At 41.0% G+C, this 19415-nt stretch overlaps 1 protein-coding gene across 4 annotated transcripts in view; it reads right to left on the reverse strand.

Moving 5' to 3' along the window:
• The window catches only part of BACH1 (BTB domain and CNC homolog 1), a 53465-nt gene extending 38099 nt beyond the window's left edge, over window positions 1-15366 (reverse strand). For 2 of the 4 annotated variants that reach the window (XM_010364925.2, XM_010364922.2), the window contains exon 1: window positions 15205-15366. The gene's annotated coding sequence lies outside the window, so the exon portion shown is untranslated. Of the gene's footprint in view, window positions 1-14391; window positions 14519-14557; window positions 14778-15204 lie in introns of those variants that run through there. The other 2 variants (XM_010364924.2, XM_010364923.2) reach the window with 2 other exon arrangements.
• Window positions 15367-19415: the final 4049 nt, after the last annotated feature.

The raw sequence follows: 19415 nt of genomic DNA on the forward strand, positions 1-19415 counted from the left end.
AGCTTATTCACTGAATACATATTTTCTGTCATGCATTTGTCAGTCACTATTTGTTAAACAACTTTGGGGTATGATTTAATATAGAATAAGCCATATCTATTTAAAGCACACAATACAATGACCTTTATCAACTGTATATGTGCATAAAACCACCACTCCAAACAAGACAAAGAAATTTCCATCAGTCCTCAAAATTTCACACACCCCTTCCACCAAGGGCAATGACATGTGCCCTTCCCTGGGCTAGATTCCAGGTAACCAATAATTTGCTTTAGTGTCACTATGGATTAATGAGCATTTTCTTTTTATATAAATGGAATCACACATTATGTACTCTTCGGGTTTCTTTCACTTAATGATTCTGAGGTTCATTCATTTGTTGCATACATCAGATGTTCCTTTATATTACAGAATAACACTCCATTACATGGATATGCCACAATTTGTTTATCCATTTGACTCTGATGGACTGCTATAATGAAGATGTACCCTTGCATTGTTCTCAATTTAGGATTATTGTAATAAAGCTTTGATGAACATTTGCAAGGACATATATTTCGCGTTTCATTTTTCTTGGGTAAACACCTAGGAGTAGAAGAGCTGAGTCATATTATAGGCACATGTCTAACTTTTTAGAAATTGCTGAATAGTTTTCCAAAGTGACTGTATCATTTTACCTTGCTACCAGCAGTGTATGACAATTCCAATGTATGGCAATTAATGAGAACGCTCTACATAAGACGTATCCATCCCTTTGAACGTGAGGACTGTTTTGCTTCATCTGTGGTGGCAAATAGCATGAAAATCATGCATGGACTTTTTTTTTTTTCTTTGTAGCTCATCAGCTATCGTTGTTAGTGCATTTTATCTGTGGCCCAAGACAATTCTTCCAATGCAGCCCAAGGAAGCCAAAAGGTTGGACAGCCATGCTCTACATTCTCATTAACCCTTAGTACTGTCATCTTTTTAATCGTGCCTATCCTAATATGTATGGTGGTATCTCACTGTGGTTTTACTTTGCATTTCTTGATAAGTAATGGATGTTGAGCCTCTTTACATGTGCTTATTAGCCATCTGTATATCTCCTTTTGTGAAATGTCTAATTCTTCTGGGCTTTCTAATTCTTATTAAATTCTACTGTAAGAGCTAGTTGAATTCTGATTAGGACTGCAATGAAAATATAGATCAATTTGGGGAGAACCAATATCTAAAAAACTGAGTCCTCCAGTATATAAATAGGGCATCTATCTTCATTTACTTAGGCATTCTTTATCTCAGCATTATTATGATCTTTTTAGTGAAGAGGGCTTGTGAAGCTTTTGCTAAATTTATTCCTCAGCATTTAATGTTTATAGTTACTGCAAATAGAGTTGGTTTTTTAACTTCTTTTTTTTTTTTTTTTTGCTGCTATTGTGTAAAAACAAAATTATCATTTTAAATATCAACTGAATTCTGCAATCTTACTTAATTGGCTTACCAGTTAAGATAGCTGCTTTGTGGATTCCATAGGATTTTCTAGGCACACAATCATGTCATCTGCAAACACAGACAATTTTACTTCTTTCTCACCTTTATGCTTATTTCTTTTTCTTCCCTTATTCCAATGACTGCATAGTGAGAGTGGTGACAGTGGGTATCCTCATCTCATTCCCATATAAGGAAAGTGTTAAGTATTTCACCACTAAATATGATGTAAACTGTAGGTTTTCTAAGATGAGCAACTAATGGGCAGAGAGGCGGGTACAACTGTTACTATCCCAGTTAAGGCTCCCATAAGAAAGAGGGGAGGGGAAAAAATGAAAGAATGAAAATTACCCCAACGCGTAAAATTTCCCAACTCAGCCTCCTCCAAGGTTTGTCTACACCACTTTCTAAATACTTATGCCTCAGACACCCCTAATATCCCACAATCACGGGCTGAAGATGAGGACAGAGTTGTTATCAGGGAGCACAAGTAAGGACATAAAGACTTTTCCAGAAACTGTCAAACGGCAGCTAGCTGCTCTAGGGATACCTATGGGTGGGACAGCACAAAATATTAATAGCACTTTACCACTTGAGGACTCCACTGTCAGTTGAGCATGTCACTTTACATCTCTGTGACAATTGTTTTTCTGGCAATCTAGGAACAAGAATAGTACTTTTGGGGGAGATCCAAATGAAATAATAATCTTCTTAGGACAATGTCTGGCACATAATAAATGCTTAATAATCATCAGCTATTATTTGAATTTGATGCTAGAAATGTTTTTTGAGTAGCACAGGGCAGCACTGAAACTGTAGGGAAAGAAATACAAGACTACACTTCTCAGCTCAGTGCCCAGTATTGACACAGCATTGCTATAACACAAACAAAACTGGTTAACTGGCTTTCAACTTTTAGAATAGACAAATAATGGGAGACTTAATTGTAACTATAGCATAGAATGTAAATTTTATTAACCTTGACAAAATAAAACAGGCTGGGAGACAGAATCAGGGAGAATGGGAACAGTATTTCCATACAACTTACAACGTGCAGAGTCAAAAGGCACTGCCTTAAATTAATGAGACAAGAAAAAGAAACAAAAAAAAACGTTTACAGCTGTAGTTGCAGAGGTGATCAAGAGTAGAAGTGGAATTAATAATAAGATTACAATACACATGGGGAGATAGTAAAGGAAATCATCGACCACAGTAAGTCAACAGATAATGTCTGAGGTTGATAAAAAGAGATATAAACATCTTAGAAAGACAGAGGTATCCATCAAAAAAATGAAATGGCAGAAATCAGTAAACATTGCACATAACTCTGAAGCAGAATTAGGGGGTGAGGTGCAGCAGATAAGGTTGTTCTCTGTACAAAAAAAAAAAAAAAAAAAAAAACAAGAACATGTGTTGACTAAAAACACAAACTTAAAATGTTTAGATAGATAGTAAACAAAAGTAGCAAAACTTAGTTAAATGTAAATTGTTGATAACTTGGTTGCAAGTATTAGTGTAACTTTTTAGGAGTCTTCAAGTAGAAAGGGCATTTGATAGAGAAAATTTTGAACTGAAATGATTTTAACAAAACTAAGAGATGGAAAGAAAAAAAATACAGAAAGACATCTTGTTTGGGTACGATGTTATACATATTATTTAATACTGGTGAATACTAATCTAAATCAGTTAAAAATTTAAGGGTATCCTCCAGAAAAATGAGCTGTTGAACTGCCAAATCACTAAAGCACTGGTTCTCTGCCTTACAGAATCTGATGAAATCTATTGAACTTCCATCAGAAAACCAAGCAAAAAATAAAATTTTGCATTTGCCTTTAATGGAACTGATGAATAATGGATCCTCTCTTAAAATTTATTGACCCTCCTTATACCCCTTGATCTGTAATTCTTTGCTATCCCGTACTGAATTTCCAAAAGGAACCATTTATACTCACCCTGTCTCTTCCCTCTCTTCCCAATTTCACTTGAGCCCGCTCAAACAAGCCTTTCCCCCTCCACTCCATAGAAACAATTTAGTGAAGCTTAACAGCTTCCACATCACCAAATGGCAAATGTTCAGTCTTCTTACACAGCATCTTAGCAATACTTAACAGGCTGATCATTCCTTTCCTGAAACCTTGTCTTCACTTGGCTTCCAGGATACCACAATCCTCTAGCTTCTTCTTTGCACACACTCTCTAGGTGAACACATCTGGACCCACAATGGAGACATGATTACTTCACAGACTTGCTGAACACTCTCATATTCGTATTTGGTCCAATGTTGAGTTCTCTCTTGAATTTCATACTCATACAGCCAACTGCACACTCAAATTACTACCTGTATGTCTAACAGGCATCACAAATTCAGTTACGTCCAGAAATCTTGGTTGACACCCTCATCACCATCACCATGCCTTGTTAGAATATTTAGTAAAATATTAGCATGGTAAGATCTAGCTAATTTTTATTTTTTTTGTTTCTGCATTCAAATTCTTAACCATAAATACATATTACTTTATAATCAGAAAAATGCTAGAATAAATAACTATAAACAAACAAAAAATGTGCCCTGGTTAAAAAAATAGTTCACATTTTGACTGAAATCTCCCAAAGATTGCCGATTACGTTTTCCCCCTTTAGAGTAGGTATTTCCTACAGACAATTGGTTTGTCACTAAATGGTAAGGCTCTAAAACTTAACAGATGCTTCACAATAAATTACTAAAGAATAAATTAAATTTTATAGAAACCTAAAATAAAAAGAAGACTTGGTGTTTAAAAAAAATGAGAGAATTCTGCTAAAGGAAAATGAGGAGGAAAGACCCATCAAGGCAAATCTAGCCACGTGAACAAGGGCAAATGCGCATGTGTGAAACTGAACAGATAGCCTAAGTAGGTAGCTCCCACCCTATCTGTCTCACGAAGCTCTTTGAAAAATATGAAGTGTTGAACACACAGTATTATTAAGGACAACAGGAAATCAAGTTTTAGGTTATTTTAAGGCTACCAGCAGCCCTGGATAATCAGATTAATGCTCTACTGGTATCATGAACTGTGTGATCTTCCGTAAATTACCTGGCTTAACACTTCCTATAATAAAAATTCAGTTAAGCTTAATAAGTATCTCAAGATAAAATGAAAATATTAAAATTGCAAAAGTCTGCCCAAAATAACTGCTAATTTCACAGACCTAAAGAATTTCCAATTAAAAGAGCACATTCATCCAGGATGACCCGCTTCTGTTACAGATAAGGAAACTAAAGCCTTGAGAAGGGCAATAATTTAAAGATTGAAAAGCTCTCTGCTCCCAAGTCCAAATACTACATTTCAATTCATGTTACATGACTCAAGTGGTATGTGGGGGAGGAATAGGTAAAACTGAGGAGGGATGGAAGAACAAGGAGTACAAGAAATACCCCAAGTATCCTGTGTGTGATGAGAACGAACACTATTAGACAAACAGATTAAACGGGCATTTGTGAAACAACAGATTTCCCCTTATTAATCAGTATTTGGTGGCTTTTTTTTTTTTTTTTTTTTTTTGAGACAGAGTCTCACTCTGTCACCCAGGCTGGAGTGCAGTGGTGCAATCTTGGCTCACTGCAACCCCTGCCGCCCAGGTTCAAGTGATTCTCATGCCTCAGCCTCCCAAATAGCTGGGATTACAGGCGAGCACCACCACACCCAGATAATTTTTATGTTTTTAGTAGAGACAGGACTTCAACATGTTGGCCAGGCTGGTCTCGAACTCCTGACCTCAGGTGATCTGCCCGCCTCGCCCTCCCACACTGCTGGGATTACAGGCGTGAGCCACCACAGCAGGGTCTGGTGAATTAATTTCTAAATAACACTCACTAGACTATATAACCAATCTCATGCATCACTGAAAGGAACCTGACACTAAACTGCACTCAACTTAAATCATCAAGGTCTATAGTTACACATACTACATACGGAAAACTAGAAGAAAAGAACGCTAAAAAGTATTTCACTACAAGTTACTTTCAATATAGAAGATTAAGCATCCATGTACTATTTTCATAATGAAATAAAGATTTTTCAGATGCCATCTTGTTTTTAAACTGTAAAAATTATAACCATAATTCATATTATTTAGGAGGCGAAAGCCCTAAAACTAGTTGATAGCCAAAATGACCCCCTATAGGTTTAAGAGTTGACACACATAGTATGCATAGTAACCGAAAAGACAAAATAAACAAACAAAAAAAGTGCTCTCCAAATTCCTAATTATACACCAACTCACAATCCAATTGAGTCAAAAAGGGGGGTGGGGGGAGGTGCTTAAGAGTATAAAAAGAATGTTAACAATTTTAATTAAATAAAGCAGAAGTTACCGTACAGCAATCAGTATATCACATGAATCACAAATCTGAAACTGTTTTATTCAAGTAGAGATACTAAACTGAAACGGCTTATTTAAAAACAACCAAATCCACTAATCCCTAACAGCCACCATAGGGCCACAGTTTCTCAATATACATAGCTAAAACTAAAAACGTAAGCCTATTTTTCACTATTTAACTTGAGAGTCAAAATAATCATTTCTAAAATGAGGATTTCCAAGCTACAGATTTTGCACCAGTGATCTCAGTAACTACTTTTCATTATATGATAACCACAAGATTCAGCCAAATAAGGAACAATATGTGGCCTATAAATAAAGCTGAAATAAATCTCAGTTTAAACAGCATTTAAGGAACTACTAAGTAGGTAAATACTATTGCATTTATCTGAGACAAAAATTACATTGGTCGTATAAGTCTTTCTAAATTCTATCCAAAAAAATAATACCAGTTCAGAAGCCTATTCTGGCCATTTATCACAGTCTATTTGTTACTCTCAAAAAGAAACCACCATTGAGCAATTACTTTGCATTTTGTAAATTTACAACACTCAAGTGTTTAGGATTTACATTATTCGTCTGCCTGTGTTTCACAGCACAGGAAGCACCCAAACCTGGGACTGAGAAGGAACAAGAATGAAATATAAAAGTGCTTTTACACAGTGACCATACTTGTAACAACATACACAGGTGTCCCCCTTATCTACAGGGGATACATTCCAAGAACCCCAGTGGATACCTGAAACTGCAGATAGTAACAAACCCTATATATACTATGCTTTTTCATCAAGTACAATAAGAGATTAATAATAATAAAATACAACTATAACCATATACTGTAACAAAAGTATGTGAACGTGATGTTTCTCAAAATATCTACTGCATTTAATATTTTTGGACTTCATTTGACCACAGGTAACAAACTGCTGAAAGTGAAACAGTGGGTGGGGAGCCTACTGCATATCAAAATTGCTAAGAGAGTAGATTTAAAGGTTCTCTCCACACACACAAAGGTAAGTGAGGTAATGGACATGTTAATTAGCTTGATTTAATCTTTCTACAATGTACACATACAGCAAAACAGAAAAGCTAGGAGTACTACAAGAATACTGTATAAAGAATGACAAATAAGCTAACTACGGTACAGCTTTCCCTTCGAGGAGTGGAATGAGTGTGTAGAGAAGGGAAGATGTTCCTGTTTGTACTCCTGATTCAAGAATTTGGGTTCTAAAGAATCCTGACCCATCTAGCCAATGAATTAACCATTCTATCTGAGCCAGGTTGGCCTCAGCACTCAGTGCAAGCCATATAGACCACAGGTGGGTGTGCACTATGGACTGAAGGACAGAGTAGTCCTCTTGGTATGCACATAATCAGAAACTACAAGATATAATTATATGTTCTCCTCTCCCTGAAAGGAGTAAGACAATGGCAGGGAACTTTTGAAATGTTTAAAGTACTGAAAAAAATTATTTCTTCTATATGTATTTATTGGCAAAATTGGCATTTTCAATTTTTAAATAATTTTTAAATAAACTATTGATTTGATTTGATTGTAAAAGTGGTACTTGATCATAGAAGGAAATGGCATATAAAAGGAAAAAAAGTCACCTAAAATTCCACATCCAAAGACAAGCATATTTTATTTTTCTCCTCAGAAGTTTGTATCTATGTGTAGTGGTGGCTAGTAGACAAGGATGGCACCGTTAACTGCACAACACCATTCACCCCCTCACTTTCTAACCAAACCCTTATTGTGCTCACGTATTTCTCTCAACCAGAGGCCATCAACTTTCCAGTAGGTAGACCCCAGTCACAACCTAAGATGAATCACAATCCATTTATGCCAATCACAGCTGTGCTATTCCCCTTGACCTTGACTCATTTAGGCACTGGCTTGAGTGCAATGATGACCTACAAAGAGAGGAGAGAGGGACAGGGTAGCATCTACTATGAGGCTTTAGGGAAAAGTTTTTCTCACTGATAGAAACAACCTAGAAAAAAAAAAAAGTGTCTCTTCTTCCAGGAAACTTAGTCATATTTTCTTGTGACACTTGAACTTGTGGCAGCCATCTTGCAACCATAAGAGGAACTTGCCAAGGACAAAACAAGGACGTTGCCTTTCCATTGACTGTTTTTTTAGACACACACACACACACACACTTCCTGACCTAACTTCCCCCTACTAAAATCTATTTCTCTCTACTCTTATTCACAACTAAGCTTCTCAAATTGAGTTGATACAAGCTGTTTCCTCCACTAACCTATGTATTCATCATTAAACATCCCTAAGGCTTTCCTGATTTCCCAAAACTTAGGCTTCTAATAGTCTATGGTTCCATAGCATGTTTTACTATGTTGCTACTATAGCATGCTATGGGAATGGTTTGCCTGTCTATTAGAATGTAACTTCTGAAAAGTTCATTATTGCCAATATCTGGAAAAGTTCCCGGCTTATAAAAGCCTAAATATTTGTTTCATAAGTTAAATGTAAACCAAATGCCTAACATGTAGGAATGCTAAAAATACTGAAATGAATTTAGCAACCCTATTGTCCACATACACCGAAAGTTAAATATGTGTTTGTGTGAGTTTGGGGAGAACAGCAGCAGGAACAGGGAGAAATGAGAACAAAGTGCCTTAGCCTTGAAACTTAAAAACACAGTTCTTCCTCACTCTTCAGAGATGAGAGAGCTGTTCAAGCTAATTCAACAAAAAAGAAGAGGCTGTTTCCACACTGGCATGTGAGAAGCAGTGGTAGCATAGCTCTCTAGAATCTCAGCTCCTCCGCTATTTGTGACCACTGTTGCCAACCTGCTCAGAGAAGAAAAGGCGGCCCAGCCCTTCTGGGGTCTGGAAAAGACAAACTAGTCCCAAGACAGGAGAACCTCAGAGACAAAATACACTTTAAAATATACCTACAGCTTGAATAGCACTTGTGACAGTCCTTTACCACAAAAAGACAACGAAGTAGGGAAAGTTAATCGTAATTACATGCTCATCCCCAAGTAGCATTTCCTTTGACTTCTCTGGATGACAACTGAAATTGAAGGCATGCCAGCAAAGAACCCGAGTCAGCTGGGCAAAATGCTTTTTACTTCAACAGTCTCTTGCTAATGTGAGAGAAAAAAAAAAAGATTACAAGAGCCAAAAGCTTTTTTTTCCTTACTTCTTTTAACCTGAATGATGACTCTTACCTAGGTGAGTACCCAGAGCCAGGTCGAAAATATACCTTAGAAAAACAGTCGACAAAGAGACATCAGGTACACTGGAAATTGAAGAGGTCTGCGCCAAGATCAGATAACCACTGTACATTTTTAAAAATAATATTTAAATATAAAATACACATTAATGAAATCATAACCTAATAAATCATTCAATCTTTTATAGTCACATATTTTATAATAAACTGATGGATGAGCAACTGCACTAATCTAGCTGACTTCCAAAAGATGCTGGCACACTTTAGAAAAGGAATAAGGCATTAAGTATATGAAGATATTAGTAAAGAGGAAGTTGGGTGGATAGGTCTCCCTATTTCTTCAATAGGACCCTGAGGAGTTCACCTCCTTAGGACAAAAATACCTCCCTAGGGTCCTGGAGGCAGACAAGTCAATAAAAAGAAGAGATAACTGGAAAAAAGGTGTGCAGGGGGAGGGAGGGACATTTTCCTTACTATACTATTTACTCTATAGCCTTGGAGATAGGCTATTACTAATGTCCAGGCTACAAAGGAATTGAAAGCATTTTTTAGTGTAATTCCACTTTAACGAAGGATGGGGAAGTAGAGTGCAACTGTCCACTATGACCGATCTGATCTAAAAAAATAATAAATTTAAAAAGTGAAAATAACTTTACCTGATAGAAACTGGGAATAATTAGGGGCCAGGCACAGTGGCTCATGCCTGTAATCTCAGCACTTTGGGAGGCAGAGGTGGGTGGATTGCTTGAGGTCAGGAGTTCGAGACCAGCCTGGCCAACACGGTGAAAACCATCTCTACTAAAACACAAAAATTAGCTGGGCATGGTGGGGGGGTGCCCCAAAATCCCAGCTACTACAGAGGCTGAGACAGGAGAATTGCTTGAACCCAAGAGGCGGAGGTTGCAGTGAGCTGAGATCACACCACTGTACTCCAGCCTGCGTGACAGAGTGATACTCCATCTCAAAAAAAAAAAAAAAAACTGGGAATAGTTTGTTACAAAAATATTAGCTTGAACAATGACTTTCCTAAGGCATTGAGAAAAGTGTTTACAATTACTTTTCAGATAACATGATCTGCACAAAATTTCAGCTGCATTAATGTAACATTTTCTAAATTGTGCCGGTACTGAGAAAGGAACCAGCTGTCAGCCAACTTCACTACATGCCCACTGTGCTCCTACACTGGTCATTAACAACCAAGATTCTGGCTACCACTATTTCTTCTTCCTCATGTTTGCTTCGAGACAGCTTTTATTTTCCTATGAATATTTTCTAACCTGTCCCTGATCCTAAATAAAACAAAGAATCTGTCCTAGAGGAGTGATGATATTCAAAGTATTAGACGTATAAGACATTTAACATCTAGAAAACCAAATTATATTGTGCTCACTTCAATTCTAAGCCAATTATGGGTAAAAATAAGTCACAAGACAAGTTTTATGTCTATCTTAGGAGATGAACTAGAATTACTTAATTCCAGCTGCTTTCTCAATAATCACACCAATGATAAAAAACAGAAAGTAGAAAGCTAAATAATCAAAAGAATTTCAACTCAGTGTACACTTACAAGGTACAATACACGATGTTCTCTCCTTTAATCTGTTAAACATTCCCAAGTTTCAAAACCACAGAACTAGAATGAACACATATCATACCACCCAGTTCAGCAACCAACAGTTTATTAAAGAAACACAGCCAAGGTATATTCAGTGTGCCATAAGAGACAAAACAGAAAGACACAGATTCTCATCATCAGGAAACTCACACTCTGGTTGAAAGAATGGTCAATAACACAACCTTTCTGAATTACTAACAGGTACAAAAAGCTGTATGATAAATATGTGCATTGTATTCATATCCATTTCATGGATAATTTTTCTGTATTAGTATGGGCATATCATCTAAAGAAAACATAATACTTAGAAGAAACTAACTGGCATACAAATTTACATTCCAAATGTTTCCAACAAACTGGATAGGGCCCAGGAATATGTACTGAGAAGCTAGTTCTGTTCTGGTACTAACAAGAAGGGAGGGGTGGACAGGTTACTAAAGCTGCCAGGCCACAATGTCAACTACAACATGGAAAAGACTAGCCAAAGAACACCAAGTGTTTTTATTTCGTAAAAGCCAGTTTCAATTAACCGGTTAGTGACTACCTCAAGCACTCCGCTGAGACTAAGATTCCTTTAAGTAAAAAGCTATGTCCTGTGTTCCTTGCCCTCAGAAGTTGAATGTATGTTTGAGATGGTGCTACTGACTTAACGTAAGAGTGTTCCCCGAGTTGTTTTTCCAGCAGCAGCAACCTGCGCTGCACTCCTCAGTCTCACTTGTGATCAATGGCAGCGATTCAGCTCTCAGCAGCTACGAAACATTGCTGTGTAACTAAGTACTTCCCTGATTCTGAACAACAGATAGTAACACCTAACACTTATTGATGTTTCCTATAAAGCTGGCACTGTTCTAACCACTTACCCCATATTAATGAATTTAATTCTCACAGCAATCTCTCTGAAAGAGATTCTACTATCACATCCCTGTTTTACAGAGGAAACAATGAGGCACCAGTTACCAGGCAGAAGAGCTTGCCCAAGGCTTTAAAGTGGGTGACACAACCAGAACCTGACCTTAAGCAGTCTGGCTCCAGATCTACTTTTAACCATTCTGCTTACTGCTTCTTTGTCAACTGTACAGTGATCAAACTCAGACTTCAGTTATGTTAGTGCACTGTGTAAGTCAGGTGCCTGGGCTTCGGGCTAGTGTAACAAGTCAATGTTTTATCTGCAGTCCTGAAATGTGGATTGTGGCAAACTGCACTCAAATTACCCATACCTTGGCCATCGGTACATTACCTCATTTGACATATATTTTAAAACAAAACAATCTCAAAAATCATCGTTCCACCACGTAAAATAAACCCTGTTTAGAATGCTCACGGAATGCAGGTTTTAGGGTTACGACAATTCTCTCATTAACAGAACATAAGTCAGAAAATTAGAAGAGAGGTGGTAATTCCTAAAACATAAGTCATGGAGAGATCAGCACAATGAAGAGAATCACTGACACGTAGTAATTTTAAAGGATTTTGCAACTGTTATTCTGAGCATCATCTCTCACAGTACAGGTGTGTAGAAGGCACATGGCACATGAGATTTAACTGAATGGTAAATACCACCCTCACCGCCGCCACCCACCACCAGCACTAGCAGGAGGTTGATATTCAGAATAAATGCCACTTCCCAAGGGATTCACTGAATCTGTCGTCTTACTAATCTTCATTAAGTGAGTGTAAGCTTGGCCAAAAAAAAAAAAAAAAAAAAAAAAAAAACAGACTCTTCGAGGAGTGACAGTACAAAGTAATTTTTACAGAATGTGTGATATACATATTACACTCCATATACATACTACACTCCAGTGTGTGGATCATCTTCGAGTATTTCCATTGCACCTTTCTACACATCACTGCACTTCAGATAACATACATTAAACAAACCAACCAGTGAGCTTGTCTCCAAATTCAAAATACAGGTTACCAAATGAAATTCTATATTTTTTGTATTTCCATCCCCAATATCAACAATGTAACAAGAAGTTTATACTCAAACTTCTAATCTTTAAAGTAAAATATACAGACAATAGAACTACCTATAAAACTTAAATGGAATATTAAGAACAGTCTGAAAGAACTCTTAGGAGGAAACCATAAAAGAACAAGCATTCCGGTTGCTGAAAGAATGTTATTGACAGTGGTTAACAGGCTATGTTCCCCCAACAACAAAGGGGTGGACGGCATGCACATGCATTATATAATATGAATGCGCTATTGTTAGTCTGTATTTTTAAGTTTAATGTCTTTCTTAAATTAAAGGTTTTAAAAGTTTTAATATAGTCTTTCCAAACGAACCTCCTTGTACCCCACCTTAGAGGCCCTAATACTTACAAAATTCATGATTTCTAATCTCCTCTAGTCCCAGACATAAAGGAACAAAATAAATCGTTTTTCCTAATACAAAATGTGTTAAATGAACTATCATTAATAGGAATCATCATTTTTTCCACCAAAGGGTCAAATTCCCAGCTCTACATGTCCCATTCCTAAACTTTGTTTGCAATGAGGGTTCACAAATATTTGGGTTGTGTGCTCCTTTTTAAAGCAAGAAGCAAGGACACCAGGTGTAAAGGCAGTAGTGTCATACAATCAAGACAATGAGACAGGTATTTATGGTTGGCCATTCATTACACAGCTCTTTCCAGGCTTGACCCAATGAGACCTGTTAATTCCACCCATACTGTGCTTACCCTCCTCTGACTCCTGAAACTTCTTGTGTATGCATGAAAAGCCAAGGGTCTTGAGAAACAGCGAGTCCCCTCTGTGTACTCATAACCAAATTTTTATGAAGCACAAATTAAGCTCACTGCTTGAAATTTATAGACCACATAACAAAAACTACAAAAAGGAATCTAAGTCCAGTAAGAGTAGCAAATATTTTTGTTACAATATTTTTTATTGGGTTACCCCTAGCTGCAAATTTCTTCCCCCGTTTTAGCTCTCTCCAGCGCAAATTTATTCTCAGACATCAGGTCACAAGACTCTGGGTTTAAACACCGCCTCAGTGCTATTGGCCACGGCCTAAGAGTGCTCTTCCACTTCACCCACTGATAACCTGGATCAAAACAACCCCAGCTGGGTCCCCTTCGGCCTTCTGAAGCAACCCCTCTAGAGCGCTCCTTGGCCTTTTACAGTGGAGGCATGTTATGAGAGTATCTGCACCAGCTGTTTCTAATTACCTCTCAGGCTGGGGCGAATGACTCAGCAACCCAACTTTTTAAAGAGTCATCCTACCTTGTTAATCAACCAACATACTGAACAATAGTAAACCACTTGACAGAACCATAGGTTAAACAGCAATACAAGATTCACTACACCAAAGCCACCCTACTCCAGGCTGACTCACCAGGAGCCTTTCTTCCCTAACCTTCCTTAAGATGTCCAAAGGCAGAAGTGGCAAGTGCCTTCAAGCCAAGCCCAGCCCTTGCACCACTACCCAAAGACCAGGAAGAAGCAAGCCTCTTCCCATTCCTCTGCTTGGCTATGTGAAGCGCTCAAGTGCTCTGCTACTAACACATCTGGGATTTCCACCCTTTATCCTTCTGAACTGCATTCAGTACAAACCCTCTGATGTAAAGTGTGTTCAAATATACGACCAAATTCCCATAGCATCCTCCATGGGTAACAGTCCATACCCCTATACAATTTTCCACAAAGCAAAGCATCCTACAAAACATTCTTTGTTCCTCCAAGCGTGACACTGTAGCTCGTTTTCCCCATAACACGTTCTTTCACAATTACTACTACACTTTACCTGGAATCAAAACAAGTTGAACGCAGAAGCCTCACTCCATAAAAGCATTCCGCACAATTCTACTCAATGACATGAAACTGCCGTGTAAGAATGAGGAAGCAACGGCACTCGTGTTACATTACACGAGCACAAAGCTGGTGTCTCCAGAATCAACGCCCACTCTCACCATATTGTGCGAGGCTTAATTACAACGCGTGGGCAAAACTCCAACAAAGGGAGTCCTGGGATCTCCGGTCCCCAAAACCAGTCTTCGCTAAATCCATCTCAGCACGGTGGCCTTCTCTCCCCAGCCACAAACTCGGCTTTTCTTACGCGATTCCACGCGCGACAGGCACCAGGCTGAGTAGACGCGAGGCTGGGCATAGCGGTGGGAGGCGGCGGAGGACAATACGGGGCCCCAGCCGCGAGGGCGGTGCTGATGTGTCACAGCCCGGGCGGGCCGCGGGCGAGGGGCCGGGCTGGCGCCCGAGGGCGGGGAGCGGGGGTGGGGCAGGGACCCCGCGGCCCCCAATCCCCGCCCGCCCCGGGTAAAGTACGGCGCGCGCGGGTAAACAGCAGCTCCTGCTGTGCAGGGGGTTCGGGCGCCGACGGGACGCCCCTTCCGGTGTCGCAGCCACTTCCAGAATCCCGGCCGCCAGCGCCCCCCGCGAGCCCCGCTACGCGCCCCCCGCGTCCCGCCCAGCCCAGAAAGAGCCGCCTCCGGCCCGCCCGCGCCTCCCCCGGACCTGTCTGCGGGCCTCCCCTCACAGGCCCGCGGCTCTGACCGCGCCAACCCTCCCGGAGAAGGGCCGGCGGGACTGCCGAGCCACTCACCGGAGCTGAGGCGCGGCGCGGCCCGACTGACTGCAGCGAGAGCGGCTGGCGGGCGGCGAGGGCAGCGGTCAGGTGACTCACTCCTTCCGCGCGGCCAGCCGCCCCCTCCCTTCTGCGCCGCTCTGCTGTCGCCACCTCGCGGCGCCAAAACCCCGCCCGCCCGCTGGAGGCCCCGCCCCCGGCACCGAAGCCCCGCCCCGTCGCCCTCGAGGCCTCTGTCAGAGAACTAGCTAAGCACAATAGCGCGGGCCGGGGTCGCCGCGGCCGGAAGCCCGCGCGGGGAGGTTGCAGGGTCGGGTCGTAAGGGGCGGGGCGGGCCTCGGGGAGGCGGCGGTGGGGTCCCCGGACCTCTGCGCGTGGCACAGCCCGCAGCCTGAACTGACTCCCACTCCAGGACCACCTGTCCTCTCCCTTCTGAGGGCAGAATAGAAAGGCCGAGCGCCTCCTCGCCCCGGCAGCTGCAGGACGCCCTAATTCAGCCGAGTCGTCGCGTGCCCGGGTGCCCGCGGACAGCAGGAGAGAGGACGGGCGCTGGCCCCACAGGGGTCGTTTTACCCCTTGAAGAGCTCCTCGCTGCCTGCCCTGGGGGTGGCGGGCGCGCAGGTTCGCAGGGTACTTGAGCTTGCTGGTTGGGATGTATCAAGTGCGTCCAGGGTTTTGTGGAGCGCGTCTAGCAGTTGCTCTACTTCTTACTGACATGAAACAAGGGCCCCCACGACAGGTGTTCCCTTTTCGCTGTCGCTGCCAGGAAGCTTCCAGCCAGGTTCAGCGCCCAATGGTGTCGGCCGGCCCATCTCGAGCCTTGGTTCCGCTGTCATCTTCTAGTGCTTAGTCTGGTATTTATCCAACTGTCAATTTTGAAATTATGTTCCCAAGCCACTTAACACCTCTGGAGTTCAAAGCAGTGGCTGTCAGCGGAGAGGGATGCACGCGCAGCGGAGGGGACTGTGCACGCCAACTCCACGAGGGTTCCTGCGGAGATGGCACGGACCTTGAGGTCTGTAGCCAAAGGACGATTTGTGTGAAGGGATTTTATTGTTAGCTTTGGAGCCAGTAACAAGAAGACAGCCGTGGAGTTCCCGGGGCAAAAAGGATACCAAGATAATAATTCAGGTATTATCGCTAACATGACTGCATTTGCACCCACAGGCTGTGGGACTTGGGGACATTTGAGTTACATCCAAAATACATGAGAAAATCACGTAAGTGAAGTTGGATGGGAGTGCGAGGGGTGAAGTGATACATTAAGACCTAGAATTAGGGGAGGCTTCCTGGAGCATTGTGTCTTAATTGGAAAGAGTGGAACCCAGCGGTCTAGATAGGGTCCAGAGGTGGGAGGTACCTTGCATCCCGGGCTGCCTCAGTTCTTGGTGGGAGTGCAGATATTTACTGAAACATGAGGAAAGGACACTTGGAAATAAACCATGAAAGAAGGATTGAAGTTCTTCCAGACACACGAGAGCGCCCGAGGCTTTATTCTCCTTCCACCCTGAGCCAGGTGGAATTACAGTCTTTCTACACCTATGCAGTTTTTTCTAGGGGAAGATCAGACCCTCCTCTTTGGGAGGAACTCTTGCTTCTTTAGATAATAGCAATGACATTTTCTAGCCTGAAAATTATGATGTATGCCCTGACATGTTTAATTATTTGAGAAGCTCTCACAAAGGTATACCAATGTGCTGAGAGTATCAAGGCAAGTGAGTGACTCTCAAGCTTCAATTTGGGTAAGAATATCTGGTTTGCTTGTTAAAATGCAGATTCCAGCCAGGAGCAGTGGCTCATGCCTGTAATCTCAGCACTTTGGGAGGCCGAGGCGGGCGGATCGCGAGATGAGGAGATCAAGACCATCCTGGCCAACATGGTGAAACCCCGTTTCTACTAAAATACAAAAAATTAGCCGGGCGTGATGGCGCGCGCCTGTAGTCTCAGCCACTCAGGAGGCTGACACAGGGGAATCGCTTGAACCTAGTGGGTGGAGGTTGCAGTGAGCTGAGATCTGTCTGGCGACAGAGCAAGACTCCGTCTCAAAAAAAAAAAAAAAAAAGTTTCCTGGGTCCCACCCCCAAAAGATTTTAATTTTGTAGATCTGTGTAGGACCTAAGGATCTGCATTTTTAATACTGAAGCATGTGGTCTTCAAGCTTGTGGCATGTAGTAGGGACAGGATGAAAAATGAAACTGGAGAATGAAATGAAACTGAGTCAGTATGAGAAGGGCCTCATGCACAGCACCTGGAGTTTGGACTTTATCCCGTGGTCTGTAATAAGTGAGTAGAGGTTTTTAAGTCGTGTGGTTGTTTTTAAAAGCTAATTCTAGTATTGAGAAGGAATGGGAGTGGAAACATGGTAGGTTGAATGAAGGAATGACTGAATGATGATGCAGTAAAATAGTGAAAGATGTGGCACTTTTTGTTTTCAGTATTCTCTTGCTTTGAACCAAAACCACTTAGAATATATTTCTTTTAAAACCTGAATATCAGTGTAAATATTCACAAACAACTGTATGTTCTGACCTATGTCTTCTGGACTTCCAGAGTTAGCATTAACATTATTAGCTGCCAGGCCAACAAAACCTTGAGTAATCCTACTATACTCAGAATCAAGAAAAGTGGCTACATCATTGGTCAACTTTGAAGGACATCGGCCTCAAGATCTTTTACACTAACTCATACATTTATTGAAATATATTACTAAAACAGATTTTTAAAAATTATCTTGAGGTTATAATGAGACATAGTGCTTCTACCCAATTCCTATTGGAAAAAAAAATGTTAAGATTTGGGGACCAAGAAAAAAAATTGTGTGTGTGTGTTTTTTTTTTTTTTTGAGATGGTGTCTGTCTCTGTCACGCAGGCTGGAGTGCAGTGGCATGATTTCGTCTCACTGCAACCTCTGCCTCCCAGATTCAAGTGATTCTCCTGCCTCAGCCTCCTGAGTAGCTGGAATTACAGGCACCCGCCACCAGGCCCAGCTAATTTTTATATTTTTAGTAGAGACGGGGTTTCACCATGTTGGCCAGGCTGATCTCAAACTCCCGACCTCAAATGATCCACCTGCCTTGGCCTCCCAAAGTGCTGGGATTACAGGCATGAGCTACTACTCCCAGCTGATTGCTTTCAATTGGTATTGATAATAGTTTGAAACTGGGACAAGTAGCCTAGTGTTGTGGTCTTTCTGCTCCTTAGCTCTGGTAGGTCCAAGTTTTTGTCTCACAACCAGGAAAAATTAGGCACCGGCGAGTGAGTAGAGTGGAATTGATTAAGAGAAAGGAAAGCTCTCAGCAAAGAGGGAATGCTGGGATTGGTTCCCCTACCCAAAAGTGGGAAAATCCCCTCTCGTGTGGCTGATCCTGGGGCTTTTATCCACTCAAAATGTGGAGTGCATACTGATTGGTTTGTGAGTTTGCAAAAAAAGGTTTAGGCAAAGACACCACTCAAAGGCAGGCATGACAGTGTAGAAAACCAGTTAGAAAGGGTAGGTATATGTAAAATAGGTGAAGGGTGGGGGTCAGAGGAAAGCGTACCAAACGGGAAGACAAGTTCTCAATCTGGTCTGAGAATTTAACTTGTACCTTGGCTTTCAGGCTTTAAACTGTCTTTAGCTTGGATGTGAGGTTTCACCGGGGACCTGCCTCTATCTGCCTAGGTATTTGACTGTCTCCTGTTGCTATCACTAGTAGCACAACATAAAGATTTTTGCTACTGTTTCACAGTGATTTGCAATTGGTGCTTTTTTTTTGGTCATGTAGTTTTGTTTTTAGTGCATTATTCTTTAGGAAAATATATCCATGAAGCTTGGGCATCACAGCTTACTGCTATGTCCTTGATTTGTACTTCTCATTGACTGTGAGAAGTGATGGCTAGTTTTTCTGCTGTGAGCAGGTTTTGTGATATACAATACCGTTCGCAAGATGTTATATATGTGCATTGTCACATTTCTTTCAAAAATGATATTTCCGATTTTTCCAAACATACATATCTTCTTTCTGGCCATCATACTGATTTTATTACCAAAATACAATCTTATTAATTTAACTCTGAAAACAATTTAACTATAAGCCACCGGTAGGGAATGATTTTTAATAAAACCTAGATATATACACCATCATTTTCTCCTCTAATACAGGTTGCCTTGCCAGACCCTCAAAAATGAGGGAGCTAAATCATACAGATAGGTGACATGTTCATGGCTATAAGGAACACCATAGCATAAT

Source organism: Rhinopithecus roxellana, chromosome 13 (assembly GCF_007565055.1).
Source record: "Rhinopithecus roxellana isolate Shanxi Qingling chromosome 13, ASM756505v1, whole genome shotgun sequence".
In the NCBI taxonomy this organism is placed as follows: domain Eukaryota; kingdom Metazoa; phylum Chordata; class Mammalia; order Primates; family Cercopithecidae; genus Rhinopithecus; species Rhinopithecus roxellana.